General features: G+C 35.6%; 1 protein-coding gene across 1 annotated transcript in view; it reads left to right on the top strand.

The window, feature by feature from the left end:
- Nucleotides 1-15,431: 15,431 nt before the first annotated feature.
- Nucleotides 15,432-18,783, top strand: part of LOC122716946 (lachesin) — a 69,675-nt gene continuing 66,323 nt past the window's right edge. The window contains exon 1 of the mRNA XM_043940503.1: nt 15,432-15,678. The gene's annotated coding sequence lies outside the window, so the exon portion shown is untranslated. The remainder of the gene's footprint in view (nt 15,679-18,783) is intronic.

Genomic DNA, 18,783 nt, shown 5'->3' with positions numbered 1-18,783 from the left:
ACTTATTATAACTCTTACAAATTATAACAAATTATAACTCTTCCATATGTAGCGTGTAAGATTATCAAGAAAGCATCTGAAGTGGAGATAGGCGGTCCTACTGATTCCTCTTGCCCCTGAGACTTCTTTCTAGCAATAAACTATACATGTGTCGAATGTTCTTTCAACTGATATATATATATATGTAGCTGGTTTGTGACTGTGATGTATTTTTTTTACGAGTGGATTGTTTAATGCGGTTACAAGAGTTAAGTCTCTCACAATGTCACAATAGATAATATCAAAGCACGATGCGTAGTTATAAAATATTATCTATTATCGTATAAAAGAATTATCGTATCCGACGGTCAGATGTGTTCACACAATTAATTGTTAATTAGATTCTATCTCAAGTGAGGTTCTCAAAAAATTCTTTTCTAATTCAATTGGAAGGATCACAATGCCTGACTTGCGACATTAGAGAAAGATTTAGAGGAAAATTCTTTGAATTAGAATAATGTTTTATATCATTTGGTTATCATTGAGTCATGTTCCGAGTATGTCACTTTTGCGATCAAGCTCCGCTCTAGCGAGGTTGAAGCGTATCAAAAATATACAATTATAACTATCGATTAAACTCTTTTCAAAAACGATAATTTTCTCGAATCATCATCCTTTGTTTAAGTTACAGGTTAATAGAGATCAACGATTGATAATAATAGAAAAAAGTTTCCATACGAGAAATTTCTCCAAATAAGCTATTTATAAATTACGCGAACAAAGACGATTATTAATACGAAATATGCTTCTATGGTTGATTAATAACAATTTTTATTTATCGATATGTATACATATAAACAAGTATTTCTACAACATTTGAATCGATTGAAACTATAGGGAAGGTAAATAGACGGACTCTAGTTATTGGAAGGGACATAAAACTTTTACAAGAACTCAAGAACAAACGTTCGGTTAACGCGGTGCAAATTCTAAGCGTAAAGTTTAGTTTTTATTAGCGAAGGTAGGGGAAGGGAAGAGAAGCGCGACAAAGTTTCACTGTTTTTCCGATAGTTAAAATTTCCAGAAATTGTTGCGCAAGTTAAATGTTCGGGAAGTCGGAAGAGTTGGCTCGCCCCTCATTAAAATCTGATACTTCGTTATGTCAATAAAACTACAACCATTGACCCACGCTAAACGATTAAATAATTTACATTTTAATATCCACCCGCGATAACTTTTAACCTCCTATGATTCGATCCCACCGAGATTCGTTATTATTACCGTCTAATTACACAACCTGAAACTCCATCTCTTTGTTCCTGTTCATTTTTTTTTTTTTTTTTTTTTGCTCTCTCATTTACGAAAATGTGATTCGAATGATATATCGATGGAATAAGAAGAACTTTGACCAAGTTTTTAGAGAAGAATTTCCCCCTTTTTGAAGCGATATATATCGAACCTAGTGCAATAGAACACTGCGTTTTTTATTATTAATCGAATTTCGAATTTCATGCTCAGATCGACTTATATTTTATCAAGATTTTTTCGAAAAGGGACCCTATCTAAATGTCCTTAGTAAGAAAATTCTTCTTTCGTAAAGTTTCGTTGCCGAAATGCGTTGAAAAATAAAAGTAATTATTTTACGAACAAGAAGGGGGAGAGGGATATCGATTTTTCAAAAGAGCCAAGGTAAGCGTAAAATCTTAAATCATTCTGTCGACGATGCTGGTATGTATAACGGTATTTGGGTCACTGGCACGTACCACCGATTTTCCACCAAGCGATTTCTAATAGCAATTCGCGAGTAACTTGGAATTTATATATCGCTCAAAGGCTGAGAAATCTTTAATTAGAGTGAGAAAGATTTGCTCGAATAGTTTTGTACGAACGTATTTTGCATATGTTACATTTTAATACGCAGAATTAGGAATCGAGATTCTCGTGGAGAAAGAGAACGAAAAGGCGATTATACTCCGATCGTCAAATTCCTATATACCGTTGTAGCTGAATTCTTATATAAACCATCGGAATCTACTTTATCGACACTCTACTTATAGGACGAGTACGCCAATCCTTTCGATCGTCGAACTTCTTAGTGAATCAAAACCAATATTGAAAGATAGCCACTTGTTTGAGTTAATCCTGTCCATACTGATAAATACTTGAAACTACGTGAGGTGTTCGGAAAGATTTCACGATATTTGAGTTTATATTATATTTTCGTCTATCGAGCGTTAAAAAAATTAAAAATAAATATTGGTCAAGATACGTAGCTAATATTTCAAAGATTATTCCTTACTATTTATAAATCTTATCTTCAACATATTCTTTCGTGATATATTTTATGTTCATATATTCACTTGTTTTCTTTATCAGACGATTTGATCTTTTTCAATTACAATATTCATCGAATAGTTAAAAGACGTTCACTGAATATTTTAGCTTCATCGTGTATCGCACCACGCGGGAAATCGTGAATAAAGTGATTCTGTTATGCTCAAATAAGATTACAATTACTTTCAAAAATGAAAATAAACGGTTTACTCTTGCCAATTAGATTTGACGAATAATACGAATGCAGTAAATTACAACCGAATCGAAGAAAAATTATAGAGGATGTTTATAAAAATACAAATAAGTAAATTTCTGTTAAATAAAAAATTACATAGATTTCAATTTATATAATTAAAATTCTTTTTTCAACTTTTTTATTTATATACATTATATACTACCTTATTGAAATTCATTTGAAATAATCAATCATATACAAAAAAATATCATTTTTTATATATTTACTTTCATTGAGGGGCTCCGCTACGCAAGCGACATTACAATACGGTACTGCCGCGCACAGCGCTCTTTCTCCGTCTCACATCTAATACGACTTAAAATAGTTATAACTCGTTAATTAATTCTTATCGGACATACCGGAATTTTTTTCATCGTTTCGATATCTAGAATCCATCCTCCAAGAATGTCCCACATTTCTATGAACACCCTGTGTATACGATGCGGAGAATTTTTGACGAGGAAATGGAAGGAAGACAGGTGGTTCCGTACTCGCGGAAGGGGGAACGGCACAGTTTCCTGTTTCAACGAGTTGTTTGACCGTTCGATAACGAAAACTAAACACAGCGAAAGAGAAAGAGAGAGAGAGAGAGAAAGAGGGAGAAAGAGGCGATGTAACGCGAGGAAAGAAAACGTTCGGCGACACGACTCGCCGGAACAGGAGCGGCTGTGTTTGCACAGTTAAGTGACACTAATTGAAAGTTCAATGCCGGCATATTGGTTATAGGCATAGAACACACAATGGCGGGCAAACACGAGCAGGTAATTCAATCTCGGTCCGATCTAATTCGTCCAACACGGACCGTATCCCGCCTCCTGTCGTCTTCTCACCTTTCTCCACCGTTAACCAACATCGAAATAATTCCCCTCTTTTAATTTCTGCTTGTCGTCGCTTCTCATTTATTATTCTCGAAATTAATAATAAATGAAATTAGGATAAAAGACATTACCGATTGTCTGGCAACGATTTAACTCAAAATGATGTAAAATTGTCAAGTTAAGTTAATTTTGATAAATTAATATTTTTTTTTTTGCAAATTATTATTATATTTTCATAGAGCTTATATATATATATATATTTTTTTTTTTTCATAAGTGATAATAATTTGCATTTTCACTCTTATTTATACCATTCGAGGTTACTTATTTTCAGAGATATCAAGGGAGAATAGTTAATTAAGATGCTCCACTTCCGTCGAATTATTTTCAAGAAACAATTGCGGGCAAATATTCTAGGCAATAATCTTAATTTCCATCCGCGTGTAATAGGCTATCCCGCATTCTGCTTACATTTATGACAACAAGCGTACTCGGGAATTTTCTTGTTTCCACCGCTGTGATTCAATCTTCCCTCCCCCTTGTGCATCCATTCTCCCTTACCATGCACGTTTGATTAATATCTTCCTTAATATCCACTCTTAATTATTTTTATACCTACGATTTAAATCCGATTTATTATTAACATTTCTCGCACAAGTGTGATTAATTTTGAATAAAAAAATAAAAACCAAATGTTATGCGTGAAAGATAATTTAAAAAATTTGTAATTAATGTTTTTCTTAAAGATTGACGAGTGTATCCTTATACATAACAAAATTGAATTTTATTTATGGAAGCCTCTAATTATTAACACCTGATACAGAGTACACGGCGACACGTATACCATCCATTATTTACTTTATAAAATTTATCCGTTTCGCGGATAAACATTTTATCGCAGTTATCCAATATTACTAATTGGTATTCACCTGATGAATGATCGTATTCGTTCGTACATTAAATTTAATTTAATGCATCGAATCGTTATACCGATATTTATATATTTCCACGCGCCGATTTAATCTTCTGCTGAAGATAATGTCTTTAAAAAGATCGAGATATTTTCTCGCGTTTGATCTCTTTTCCAGTATCGCTTTGTAAGCGGCTCTAAAAAGGAATGAATATTCTTCGTTGTTTATCGAAGAAAGGAATGAATATTCTTCGATATTCCTTCGTTATTTATCGAAAACAAGATCGTTAACGAGACGATATAATTTCCTAAAAGTCCTTTTTTTTCAATAATTTATAGCTATATTACAAAAATGTAACAAAAACAAATTTTGTATAGATGGAACGGACTCAAAAAAAAAAAAAAAAAAAAGAAAAAAAATGGCTCGACAATTTCACCCCTAAATGGGACGGTTCGTTACAAAAACGACACACGTGTATACGTATATAGATTGGCGCACGAACCAAGGTTTTAACCCGGTCCAGTAATTTTCTGGTCGGCTTAATCGTACCTAGAACCATTCTGGTCACTCGCACATGCGTATGTACACATACATACATACATATATATATATATCTCGTGTAACGTTTGGAAAGAGAGTTCGGCCAGTCCATCGCGACAAAGGCGAAAAGATATCCGATTGAGAATAGAAGCGAGAAGGAGAGCAAAAGAAGCTTTGAAAAAAGCAGAGTCAAAACGAAGCAAGGTGCGAAGTAAGAGGAGAAAAAAGGAACGAGATCATAGCGAGCGAAACAACGAATATAGAGAAGAAGAAATGAAGAAAAAGACGGAGAGAAAGAGAAAGAGAGAGAGAGAGAGAGAGAGAGAGAGAGACACATAGAGCAATATAAGCTGTTAGCTCGCAGCTGTTTGCGCAAACATTATCCACAACCTCTACGTTTCGTCCCTTTGATAGTGGTGGGACTACAAACAGTAGCTGGATATCACATGGCACGAAGATCTCTGTCCTTGCCTTAACTTTCGCGTTCAGGATCGAAGCATCTTTTAATTATTTATTTCAAATATTATTATTTATTTCGTTGTTATCTTTTTTTCTTTTTTTTCAACTTTGTATCTCTCTCTCGCTTATCGCAAAATCGTAAAACTCTCCGCCATCCACCACTCTTTTTCTGGATAACTGGAAAGTTTCAAAGCGTGTTTGTATCCTTGTGCGCGCGATCCCAGTTTCGTAGTTCCTTCTCTCCCCAATGTGAATAAATTTCGCATTGATTAGCATAGCTCGGTAATAGTTTTCTCTCTCTCTCTTTCTCGCTCGAGAATAACTTTCCAACCGGGGCGAGAAGCTGTTTACTTTAGAAACATTTTCCCTTTAGAAGAAAATAAAAAGATGTAATAACCTCTATCTACTCGAAACGATACAATTTTCTACACCTGATTTAGAAATTTATATTTAAGGTTATCGATTCTTATCGAATATCTTTTAATTTTATTTAAAAATGAGGATTTTTATAAAAGCATGACACTGTTTAAGAAAATGGAAGAAACAGGAATGAGAATGGAAAGTGAAGTTCGAGATTGCTCGGTATAATTTGGCGGACTCGGTTTCGAAAATTCGTTTCGCAGGAAGATGGAGAAAATTCATTCCTGGGAAAAGTTGGATAGTTCGATTCCCGGGAGTGGATTCGCGAGTCAGTGGAAATCAATCGAAACTTCCTTTGGTCTTGAAGAGAGAGAGAGCGAGAGAGAGAAACAGAGAGAGAAACGGAGAGAGAGAGTAGTATCGTGTCCCGCAGCTTGCCAAAATGCCGTTACTCGCGGCTCGTTCAACGCTGTCTCGTTTTATTTGCAATTTCTGTCCATTCGGTGAAACGCGGCCGATCGATCCACGAAACAGTCCTAGCCGCCATTTTCCGAATTCCTGGTTCCACGACACCTCCAGGGAAATTTCTGTATTCTTCATTTCGTCGCGGAACAACCACCATTTCGCGCCTTTTCCTCTCGTTTTTCCATTATTCTTCCATTTCGTTTCATCCGAAATAATAATTTTTTCTTTTCTCTTCTTTTTTCTTTTTTTTTTTTAAAGATACAGATCAAGAATTTCAATCGTTTTCTTTTCTCTATATTATAGGAATAAGTTACTCTTGAGAAATTATTTTCGTATTATTCTCTTCGTTGAAAGACAATTCGATCTCTTCTTTAATATAAGAGATTAAGAGTAAGATTCTTTATTATATATGTATACATGTTCGTTGTCTTTATTTTTTATAACACAGAAGCTTATAAAATCTAAATAAGTTTCAACGTTCCTCTCTTGTTTGCAAAATGTAATTGCTTTTGAAACGAAGCGTTCTTTGCATTATTTTGTTTCATTGTAATCACTTATTCCACTAGTTCCTTCCACGAAATCCACTTGGTCCTTATTTATCAATTAATTTATTTTTCCCCCATCTATCTTTCCAGTTTCGATTTTAAACTTATCCTTCCACCAAATTTTCGCGAGCAAACTACCATGTTTAAGCCACCGTTCCATGTAAGTAACTACTGTTCACTGCTTAAAAGAAATCTCGCGGGATACTACAGGGACAAGAGGGGTCCTTCGCTAGGACTGCCTATCCCCACTTCAGACACTTTGTTGAGAATCCTGACGTCATACGCTATATAGTAATGGAAGAGTTATAATTTGAATATTTAAAATTGTAAAAATTATTTTCGTTTATTTTCTTTGTGAAGTTTCATTAGGATAATCTAAGAAAACTGGAAGCTGAAATATTTTCGAAATTATTAATTATTTCGATATAATATTAATATATTTATAGTATCTCTAGCTTATTCATATACTTACATATTTTATATATACAATTATTATCTTAATCACATATGTTAATACGAAATTATATATAATATAACATTACATATAATATTACATATAAATTAAACTTTGTTTCAAATCATGATTAGCCTATACCTATTATGAGAAATAAAAAAATTTTTATATCGATATGTTACAATATTCTGAATTTTATGGCTACGTTAATGCATCGATATTTAAATACAGATCTTCGTTTTATTGCCCCTCTTTGTCACAATCGAATTAGTATATGTGACAAATACCACACTAGAAACAAAAATACATATGAAAATAGACGGTTCATTTCATATTAACCAATTAGACCCGAATTTCTTTCACGAGATTTCTTTCCAACAATGAATAATGCTTATGTAAAGGAAACAGAGAATAAAGCTTCTTTTTGAATAAAATCTTTTTTGCGTTTATTTTTTTAAGAAAAATATCCCTATATTTTTTTATCCCATTGGGCATTATTAGCATTAATTATGCTCAAGATACCGCATCACGAGCAAACGCGTTTATATTATCTACCATTAATTACGAACATAATACCATCTTGAAAAAAATGGCCGCTACGATTATTTTTCTCCATTAAAACCAAACCGTATGAATATATTTAAATCTAAAAACTTTGTTCTGAATAATTCGACAAATCTTATCCTCCTTCCCCGATTATTCGAATATCAATCTTGTGAAAGGAGAAAGAGAAAGAAAGAGATAGCCAGGCAGATCGAGAGAATTTTGTGTTTTCGAAATAACGCGTTGAATATCGTGGAAAAGGGGGAAGGATAGAAAGGCAAAAGCGGCGCGCATAGGGCCATCGTTTCTTCCTCGATACGTTTCTTTTCAGTAGTTTCTTTGCAGTTCTTTTCCCCGATACCGACTATAGTTCTACACACTCGGTCGCATACTCGTTCAGCGTAGCGTAAACAAGTCAATGCAGATGCACACGCGCATCCTGCTTCTCTGGATCCTGGCCTGGCCTCACGTCACGATTCCGATAAACACCTATCGATTCCATTCTTATACCTCTTTTATTTATCTCGTCCACCTTCTATTTCTATTTCCGCAACGATGACGACCTCGTCCAAAGATTTCACAAAAAGCTTGGTGTTTGCTTAATCGTTAGCTGGAATTTAATCTTCTCCAATGAATCAGTTTTATCATCTCGTTATCGAGTTTAATTATCAAGACAATTTTACTCGAGTATGCTCTCGTAATTTTTCTCGTAATTTTTCAGATCCAGTCTTAAATCTTAAATCTTAAATTTAAATTAGTCTCGTTTCGAAAGGGGAAAAATAAGGAATATCGAGTTGTACGTTTGAAAAATATTCTATCTCTCGTTCGTAACGCAGAATCGCTAATCGTGGTGTAGATGACATGCTGGCTTTAACGTACGCTCGTCATTCTCGAAACAAAAGTTGGAAATCCGTGGGAGGAGTTGGTTAGACCGCAGGATACCCTCAGGGAGGTCAGACAATGTTCCGACAGTGGTATTAAACTTGTCGAATATTGATGTCTCTTCGCAACTGTGTCAGTTCGCTAAGTCTCGTTGCGCTTTGGCAACGTAGCATCAAGTTGCCGCGCAAAAGGATACTTGTTCGCACGTTTTACCAACTGAAAAATAATCGCGAAACCTATATTCCGGATACTTTTCGTATATTGTGTTTCGCGCGGTAAAATAGGATAAATATATAACGGTGAACGCGTTAAATATCTCAATAGTATTTAAGGAATATTTTTGTTTGTGAACAATTAGATTAAATTAAAATAATAACGTAGATTATTAATTAAAAATAAAATATCGTGATAAAATGATAAGTAAGTGATATTTCAAAGTCAAAATATCGCTACTGTATACTCGAGATAAGTATAATAATATAATAATAATCTAAATTACACGTGACAAAAGTATCGCGATTCGATAATATTAGATAAGTAAGTGACATTCTCGTACAAGAATCGTATTCGACAAAAAATCGTTTATAAGTTAGGTTAATTAATAATAGGTTAATTAATATTTAATATCGATTGACATAAAATTACGATAATTCGATAATACGAGATAAGTAAATCATATTTTCGTACGAGAATCTTAATTGAAAATCCGCCTAATAATATTCCAAATTAAAAATGTATTACTACTATCTTCAAAATCGCTTACGATTATATCAACTTAGATTAGATTAGATAATAACCTAAATATTAATTAATATACAATAAAAGTATTGTTATTCGATAATATCGGATAAGAATCGTATTGGATGAAATCGATTATGATCAGGTTAATAATCTGAATATTAATTAACACGCGACGAAAGTATCGGATAAATATTCTTGTACAAAAATCGTATTCAACGAAATCGATTAGTTAGATTAGGTCAATAATCTGAATATTAATTAACGCGCAACAAAACTTATATAATATCGATGTTATTCGATATATCATTTATATCGAATATATATTATTCGATAATATCGAATAGTAATCGATAATATCGAATAGTAATCGATAATATCGAATAATAATATCGATAATAAGTAAGCGATATTCTCAAGAAAAATCGTATTCGACGAAATAATTAGGTTAGGTAATAAATAACTTATATCGATTAGCAACAAAATTACGATGATTGTGGAATGAATGACGATGCGAGGTAAATAAACGTTATAAGAATCGTAATCGAAAATCCGCGTAATAATATTCCATGGTGGAAAACTGTATTACTGTCGAAATCCGTTATCTCGAGAAGAAGGAAATGGAGAAGGAAAATCGAAAGAGGGATTTTAAAAATGATTGGCGGGCCACGTTATTTTGGAAAAAATAATAGCTCGGCTGGGATCTAATGTCTTTGTTGGCTGGGAATGGAATCGGGTATTCGTTCCCTTTGTTTCTTTCTTCTCCCGCCCCTCCCCTCGGTGATTGTCGGCCAATAGCGTGGGTCGGCCCGATACCGACAAAAGAGTCCGAGTATCGGGCACCGCTGATGGAGCGGCCCGCTAAGAAATCTGATTGTAAAGGACGGCCGAGCTAACGCTTCCATTTTTCCCTTCCCTCCCTCCTCCCCTCCCTCCCTATCCCGCAAAAATCTATTTCTCGCTTTTTATTATTTTCTTATTCCGCCGGAGTGGCGCTCCCGTCTCGGTCACGAGGCTGTTTCGTTCTCGCCTCTCAAAGAAATATCACGACTATTTCAATTCTCGCTGATATTGCCGGCCGATAGACGACCGGGAGCTTGCCCCAGGCCAGCTACAGCCATCCTTTATTTCATACACGGAACTACGTACCCGTGTAACGTTTCCTCCATCCCTTCCCCGCTTCCTTATATCGTATCCTTCCAACTTGGATGCGTCGCGTTTTTCATACGCGTATATATATATATATATATATATTTTTTCCTTTCTTTTCCACGATATTCTTTCGCATCTTGGCCGCAAAGATCGATCGGATTATTTTTCAAAAAACCTATTCGTTTTTTCGATGTTGGTGATCGATCGATAAGGGTAACATCGTTTGACCATTAACAGTCGATGTTGAGGAGATCGTTGGACAAAACCGATTATTTATTTCGATAATTTCACCGCGATGGAAATATAATAGAAATTCGTTTTCGAAAAAAATTTTTCTCGATCCGATCCATTTTTATTCGTCGATAAATCAAACGCGTGGAATTTTTTTTCTTTTTTTTTTTTTTTTGTCCGTTGTAAAAGCGGTATTAAAATTTAATATGTATCGAGTGAGCTTAAAATATAAAAAATGTAAATAATAATATTTCACATGTATCGAACAGTTTAACGGGTTAAAATTTTATTATTAAAAAAATACAAGCGGGACAAGCCGCGCTCAACCAGGTATTCGAATATAAATTATACACGCGCATTTATTTTCATAGTACATGCTCGCATTTTGAAGGATCGCCCTCCCCTCTCCTTCTCCCTCTCTCTTCACCCTTCCCTTTTAACAATTTTCACGCATATATATATATATATATATATATATACAAATTTTATCCGCCCCCCGATATAAATACGAAAAAAAGTTCCACCCAAATATTATCCTCAATCGTGGAATAATACGCGCGAGCGAATAATCGAAGAGTTTGGAATACCATCGTTCGCTCCTTCGACCCTCTTACCTGCCCCTCTTATAAAAATTCTTAATCTAAAACCAATTCCGGAGGAAGAGTGTAGCCGGTAAACCCTATGGTTTTTATAGGAACACGCTCACCTTATGTAACGGGGAATTGGCAGAAGGTATTTCCTAATATCGAACCAGCGGCCCTTGAAAAAGAATGTTGAAGTGACATCGCAAAGAGGGAAACGCCAAGGATGAAGGAAGGAGCGAGATCGAACGAACGAAACAAAGATAGAGACAGGGAGTGGGAGTGGGAGTGGGAGTGGGAGTGGGAGTGGGAGAGAGAGAGAGAGAGAGAGAGAGAGAGAGAGAGAGAGAGAGAGAAGGTGTCACATTTAATCCCTCTTACTTTTCGCAGTAGAAACCTGCCAAAACAAAAGATTCTTAAATTCCTTCGATGAAGAAAGTGAGCAATGGCTATAAGCGGATTATTAAACGGGGACAAAAATTCATGGAAGAAAGATTTATTTCGTTGTTATCGAAATTTCAATTATTTCAACGTTGACGCGGTTATTTATAGTTGTGGTTATCGAGGAATTTCAAAAAAAAAAGAAAAAAAAAATCGAGTCGATAATCTTATTCGTTAATAATTAATTGTACGTGTATTTCGATAGACAGTATCGGATTGAACAGTATCCGATTCGCTTGGTAACGTATGAATTCGCGTATAACGTAGAAGGAAAAGTAGGACTTAGCCGGAGGATGATATTTAACTCGACTCAAACCCAACACTTGGCAAGCTTTGCAAACTAATTTCCTTCGTTTTTCCTTTTTTTTTTTTTTTTTAAGTCATTGAGATGCAAGGAAATGGTTTAATTATTTTTCCGTTGCTTATATTTTATAAGAATGTAATTAAAAAAAAAAAAACTAATCCTTTTAATAAGATTAAAAATCACAAATCAGGATTTAGAGTCGATTGAATCGTATCAATATAATTTTAGAATCTTTTTTTAGACTTCTCTAAAGATTTTTGTCTTCAACTTTCGATTTGTTTTTCCACGTCTCGTTAAAACGAAAAATGTAATAGAAGGACGGTTCGCGTATTAAGTGGAAAATATTCAAAGATCGAAAGAGAAATCGATCTTCGAAATCGAATATCTTCGATTACTAAATAAAACAACGTCGTTAAATTAATACGAAATCAATTGCATCGAACGGTGACTATGATTTTGATCTGAAACGTCAACAATTTTGAATTGTCGGAAAAATTTGATCTTACTGTGATTCTTTGCATACGATCGAATTAAATGCTTCGACGCAAACTTCTTTTGTAATTGAGAGAGACAACTTCTATAGGGATTCTTTTTAAGGATTCAATAAGCAAAATTGCATTCGGGAACGAGATAGAGAAAAGGAAAGGAAGCCTCGTTTTTCGGCTGTAAATATTTGAAAATATTAGGACGGGACGTCCTTGGAGCGCGATAAACCTTTCTACCTAAATAAACAGGTTAGGAAACAACGTTCCGTTGTTTATCGTTAATTCGTGCAAGATGTGAAGAAAAGAATTTTTTTCCACTTTTTTTTTCTATTCGACATATTATAGAAACGTACACGTGGCGAAAACTTATCAGATGGTACGATCGGTAAAAAGAATCGATATCCGCGTTACCAATCCCGTTGACGGAAATAACTTACAAACATAGTAAAACGTCCGACTTAATTGGCGTTCGGATAAACGGTTTTTCGAATAATCGGTCATTCGAATAACCGAAATTCAGATGATCGACGTTCTACGCTATTTTCCAACATCATAGAACGTTCGTGAAAAAATCTGTGAAAAAAAAAATTGGACATTGTCTATGATTGTCCGTCGAAAAATCTACGCACAGTATACGCGTATTCAGAGAAGTCTGCAGATTCCAAATATTGATAAAAAAAAAAAACCTATGGAGAGATACAATCTAGAAAAAAAATATGGTCTAAAAAAAAATCTACAAAAATTATAAATGTCTATCGAAAAAATTCACGAATATGTATACGAATATGGACGAAACAAACGTTTACGGAGAGTATTAATTTTTTTTAAAACGGTCGTATTCGTCGGTATCGGAGATATCCGTTATATATTTATCTCGTTCTTTAAATTTGAATCGAAATTAACGTTTAATTAATCTGAAAAGTAACTCGTTTAACAGAACTCGATACCGCGTAATCGCCTTAACGTATTATTTTCTATCCTCTATACGCGTATATAACAAATAAACCGTCGCTTTAATATTTTTATCTCGATACGTTTTTCATTTTCATACGACGTTACGAATACTGCGTTTTCCTTGCACAGCTGTTCAAAGAGGCGAATGCTTTTTGATTTTAAACGTCACATCTTCGAATCGCTCGTATACCGATGAATTTTATTTCCTCCAATTTTTGCTTTTCGATCGATCGATCAACGATGTTTGTTTCATTTTTTAAAAATTGTTAACACGTTTGATTCTAATCGAAACAAAAATAGATGTGTAGATACGTATTCATCGAGTTATAAAAAATTTAATTTTGAATTCGATAACTTATAAATATCGAATGATTAAGAAAAGGAAATTTCTTAAATTTTAAAATTTTTTTGCTCTTTTTTTTTCGATAGAAGATAATTTTTCACGAAATTTTTTTCGAAAATAAATACACACATTTATATTTCATAAAACGTACATTAAATGTATACGTGTATATAAAATAGAACGAACGTATTATACGGAAAAAGAAACGCAGAAAATAAAAAAGAGGACATCGTAGTAGCGTTTGACTTTACGGTAAAATCACAATAATGGAAAAGTAATTACAACGTGACACGGCATTTCACGGTTCAACTAGTTAAACGCTATATACAACGCAAAAGGCCGATACGTTTTACCGGATCAAATTTGTAGTTTACGATATTAAGCAGCTTGTTTTCAACGGCATCGATCGATAAAAAAAAAAAGATCTATCGTATTTCTAAATCGATACGAATGTATATTTAAATACGAATACGCGTATTTATCGGACGGAAATAGTTAATAAACCATTTCATACGGGTAATTACAATTCTGGAAATAGCGCGAGTAAAATACAGAAGTGTATTATTTCAATTTTTTCTCGCATTTATTTATATCCTAGATTTTTCTATATCTACCTATACGCGTATGAAAAATGTATAGGATTTAAACGTCTCGTTCTCCCATAGCAAGTGAAGTGAGAAATATACGAATTTATAGAATAGAAAGCAGCCAGTTTCCACTCGTTGTCCTATTTTTCTTTATTCTCTACACCAAACGTAGTACATATATTCTTCCATATATTTATGATTATATTCATATCCAGTATCCGTACATACTTTTCAAATAAATACATATATTACTTTTAAATAAATATTAATATCAAATATATAATACAAAGCAAATATATATTTTATATCTTTATGAAGATTGAGCGTTAAAAATCCGTCGTAAAGAAAACGTTAAGTATTTATATCAGCGCTGATACACGCGCTGAATATACTTTTTTCAACATAATTTCCAAACGCGTACAATGAAACAAATGCTAGAACGCTATAATTTGCGAGTAAATACACGGATCGAAATTCATCGGAGAACGATTGTTTGGAAATAAAGCGAAAGAGAAGTAGTATACAACGTAGTATATATCGGTGGTAGACGTAAATCCAGCTCACGGAGGAAACAGGTGCCTGTGAGGAGGAGGAGGAGGAGGAGCAGGAAGAGGAGGAGGAAGAGAGCGTGATGCGCATAGAATTTGGTAGCGCGAAGGCGTGCGCGGGCCGATTAGAGGATCCTGCGCGGCTTTCGAAAGCATAGGGACCGAACGAAGCGAGTCAGCGAGTCAGTCAGTCAGCCAGCCAGCCAGCCAGCCATCCCGTCAACCAGCCACCTCTACGGCTATCGCGTAAGAGTCGTGTGAGTGGGGCTTTTCGAAAAGGCTATACACACGCACGCACACACGCGCGCACATTAGTGGTGCAGGAGTGGGTTGGCATTTTCGGTGGTGGGGGGATACACCGTGGACGGCTCGAGACAGAACAGAGAGAGAGAGAGAGAGAGAAAGCGAATTAGACAAGAAGGAAGATAGGTCGAACGGAGAACAAACGAAGAGAAGGAGAGAAAGAGAGAGAGAGAGAGAGAGAGAGAGAGAGAGAGAGAGATAGAGGTGGAAGGGCAGAGAAAGAGCGGAGGGATGGAAACCGTGAGAGCGTGAGAGGGTAGCGATTGTGCTACAGTCGCACCGCGACACCCCCACGAGTGAAACCGCGCGCGTGCCGATCTGCAGCCCCCTTGCCTCTTACGAAAACGGGCCGCGACAGTGCTATGCTTTTAAGCCTACTGCCAAGGATTTCCTCGCACGCTGCCACTGTTTTCACCGCTTCTCGTACGCAACCTCGTCCCATCCGATCGTTCCATCCACGTATCGTCGGATCAGCTTTTCAATCGGGTAAGTGAACAAACGTCACTTCGATCGTTGTCCTTGCCCTTCCGATTTTTATCCGTATGAAACGTGTTTCTACTTTTCTTGCTTTCCTTCGTCCCTTCTTTCCTTTTTTTCCTTTCATGTGCGACGAGAATTCGACGAATACGACGCAACATAAATATTGGCAAGTGCGCGTCAGTTGAGATGAAATTTTTTTCCGCGTTGTGTGTTTCTCGCAGATTGTCAATAGTTTTCGAGATACTGTTTTATATACTCGGTATGTAGGATCGTTTCATTTTTTTTTTTAACCACGTTTACACGCCGCTTGTTAAGTGTTATTGTTCATTACATTCGACAACGACAAATTTACGACACGAGCTAAATCAAGCAGTGAACGGCGGTGATATTGTGAATTGTTCGATAACAATGAACGAATCATTTCAAGTGGTGAAACGTTCCAAAATTATACCATTATACCCACGTAATTAACAGTCCTTGTAAACATGGATTCTTCGACTTCACTGAAGATCGTTGGATCGATTATCGTCCCGTTTATTCCAGACGAATCAAAGAGATCAAACGTTGAACGATTAAGAGAGTGATATCAAATAATTAATACCGAGAATTAAGATCCGTTAATTTAAATTTTATCCGTTTTGTATATCATATATCTTTATGTAAATAATTTATCATTTCATTTATTTTCATACGTTATAATATCATAATCGAAATATATGCAGAAAATAATTGATTTTACGAATTTTCTTCGCTAAAGTTTCACAAATGATATTTGATTGATTCGTTGTCGAGAGTGATGCGAGTGGAAATAGCGAGAAGAAGTAAGGAGAAATTGCTTTAAAAGAGTAAAAGGTGTTCCGAGCGAAGCTCGTACATACGAATAGCATAGAGTTCTTTTGTTCGTGGCGCCCTTTGCCAATTCATTCAGTAGCGACGTAGCCGCTATGCTCGTTCCGAGCACCTGTGGACGCCAACCGCCGTCCCTCTTCGTCGACTCTTCTTTGGAGAACTGCCAATGACTTCCGGCTCACTCGTAGAACCTGTTGATGATCCTCGTTGCTTTTACGTTTTATGCCACTCAATTCGATTAATTTTCTACCATATCTCGTGCCAATCTTCTTTTTTCTTCATTTAATCCGCTTTATTAGAATCCTCTTTGCTAAAATTTCCGTCTTATCTCTTGAGAGTTTTGAATCTTTTTCTTATGATAATTGCGAGAAGAAAAAGTAAAAGGGAAGGAACTATTATGAAAAGCGTAAAAAAATTCGAAGGATCGAAATAATTGTGATACAAGGAGTGGAACTCGCGTTATACCTAATTAGAAAAGAAATGTTGGACGCAATTGGAATCCGTTGCAATTAGAAAGGTATTGCTGTCGCCTTCGTGTAATTTCGCGAAGAAATTGAAAAGATTTTCCGATTAACCGTTTCAACGAAGATAGAAAAGTCGAAGAGAAACGAAAATAGGTGGATTGGTTGTCAGTTCTAATCTGTCCGTGGGAGGCAGGGACAATAAGATTTCAATTTCCTCGGTCCCTTATGTACCGTTCTTTATATTCCTCGCAAAATCCAACTATTTCTTTTAATCTAATCCATATCCTCGATTGTATCTACGAAAGGAGAAAAAGAAACGTTAATAAGTTCATTTTCCCTAGATATAGCGTTTCCTTCCTTTCAATTTTTTCTCCGTCTCTTTTCTTCTTCATTGACCGTTTCTTCTTTTTTTCTTTTTACACGCGAATTTCTTTTGCGAAATTCGATGGAAAAATTTTACGAGTTATTCTCTCTTTGCATCGATTCTACCTCTGGTTCGTTTCGTTTCATTTATTTATTTATTTATTTATTTTGATTCGTATATTTTTTCCACGTTTCCATGATGACTTTGCGAAGTAAAATTTTTACAATTTTATCCCATAAATTTTAATCCATCTGTACGAATAAGGAAAGCACATCGTTCGCGATATTTTGACGAAACGGTAGCCAGTTGCCTCGAACGGTATTTAGCAGTTGCTTTCATCGAGGACGAATGCCGAGCGGACGACATAATATCCTTAATTATTTCTCTTATCCCGCTTATCTCAAGATTCATCGGAGCGTACATTTTTCCGAGGGACGTTTCATTTGCCTTTCTCCGCGCACTCGAGTCCGTGGCTCGAATTAATGCACCGCATTTTCGTTCTATCCGGCAATTCTTCGCGAGAGCGTTCCAAAAGCGACCTTGATGTAACGCCGGCCACGCCACCCGTGTCGCAGCGCCAAGTTATGCACGTCCACGAGGCGTAGGTTAAACATCGTTCGAGCAAATAACAAAAACAAACTGTTCCCTCGCCCGATTCTTCCTTCGTTTCGTTCACCAGTGCTTCTCAACCTAGTAGAATGAAACAAAACGAAGAAATACGGAATGGAAAGTTAACGAGAGGTTATCGTTTCGAAATAACGATCAATTTCACGGGAAAGAAGGAAAGATGTTAGTCGGAGCAGAGATATCAACGTTTTGTCGGTGACACTCGTCGGATTGAACTATTTTTCCATTTTATTCTCCAGACCGTGGATGCATTCTTGTGGAGATTCGCTGATGGGCTCCGTCCATCGTCACGACCATTAACCATCCTGACGCAATTTTCGTCAAACGATGGAAAAACTTTTCGCTTTCGAGAACACTGGCCGAAAGTGATGCTGCGTATACGTATCCGTGATATTTATGTTCTCCATCCTTTTCCTTCCTTCCTTGCGATTAAATAGATAAATTCCAGAAAAAAAAGGGAAAATTAATCGAATCGAAATAAAATTAAAGTGATGAAACGTGTGGGAATCTAAATAAGATGTATCTACATCGTAATGATCCTTTCGAAAGTTGATTCCGAATCGAAGAATGTTCTTTTATCGCTCAAAGTACATACGAATTACCGATGGATCCTTCGTCCTTTTTAACGATTCTCAACTATCTTTGTAAAAAGCGTTTAATCGGAAAAATGTTCATTTAGAACTGGACTGCGGACCCAATTAGTTCGGATTTCAAACCGTTTCTACGCTGTTACACACATTTTCAGGGAACGCTTTCGATTCGTTCTCCGATTCTGCTTACCTATCGTATTATTTACATTCGTTATGA

Source organism: Apis laboriosa, unplaced genomic scaffold, assembly GCF_014066325.1.
Source record: "Apis laboriosa isolate Shangri-la unplaced genomic scaffold, ASM1406632v1 scaffold4_cov146, whole genome shotgun sequence".
In the NCBI taxonomy this organism is placed as follows: domain Eukaryota; kingdom Metazoa; phylum Arthropoda; class Insecta; order Hymenoptera; family Apidae; genus Apis; species Apis laboriosa.
This window is presented reverse-complemented; position numbering and strand designations above follow the sequence as displayed.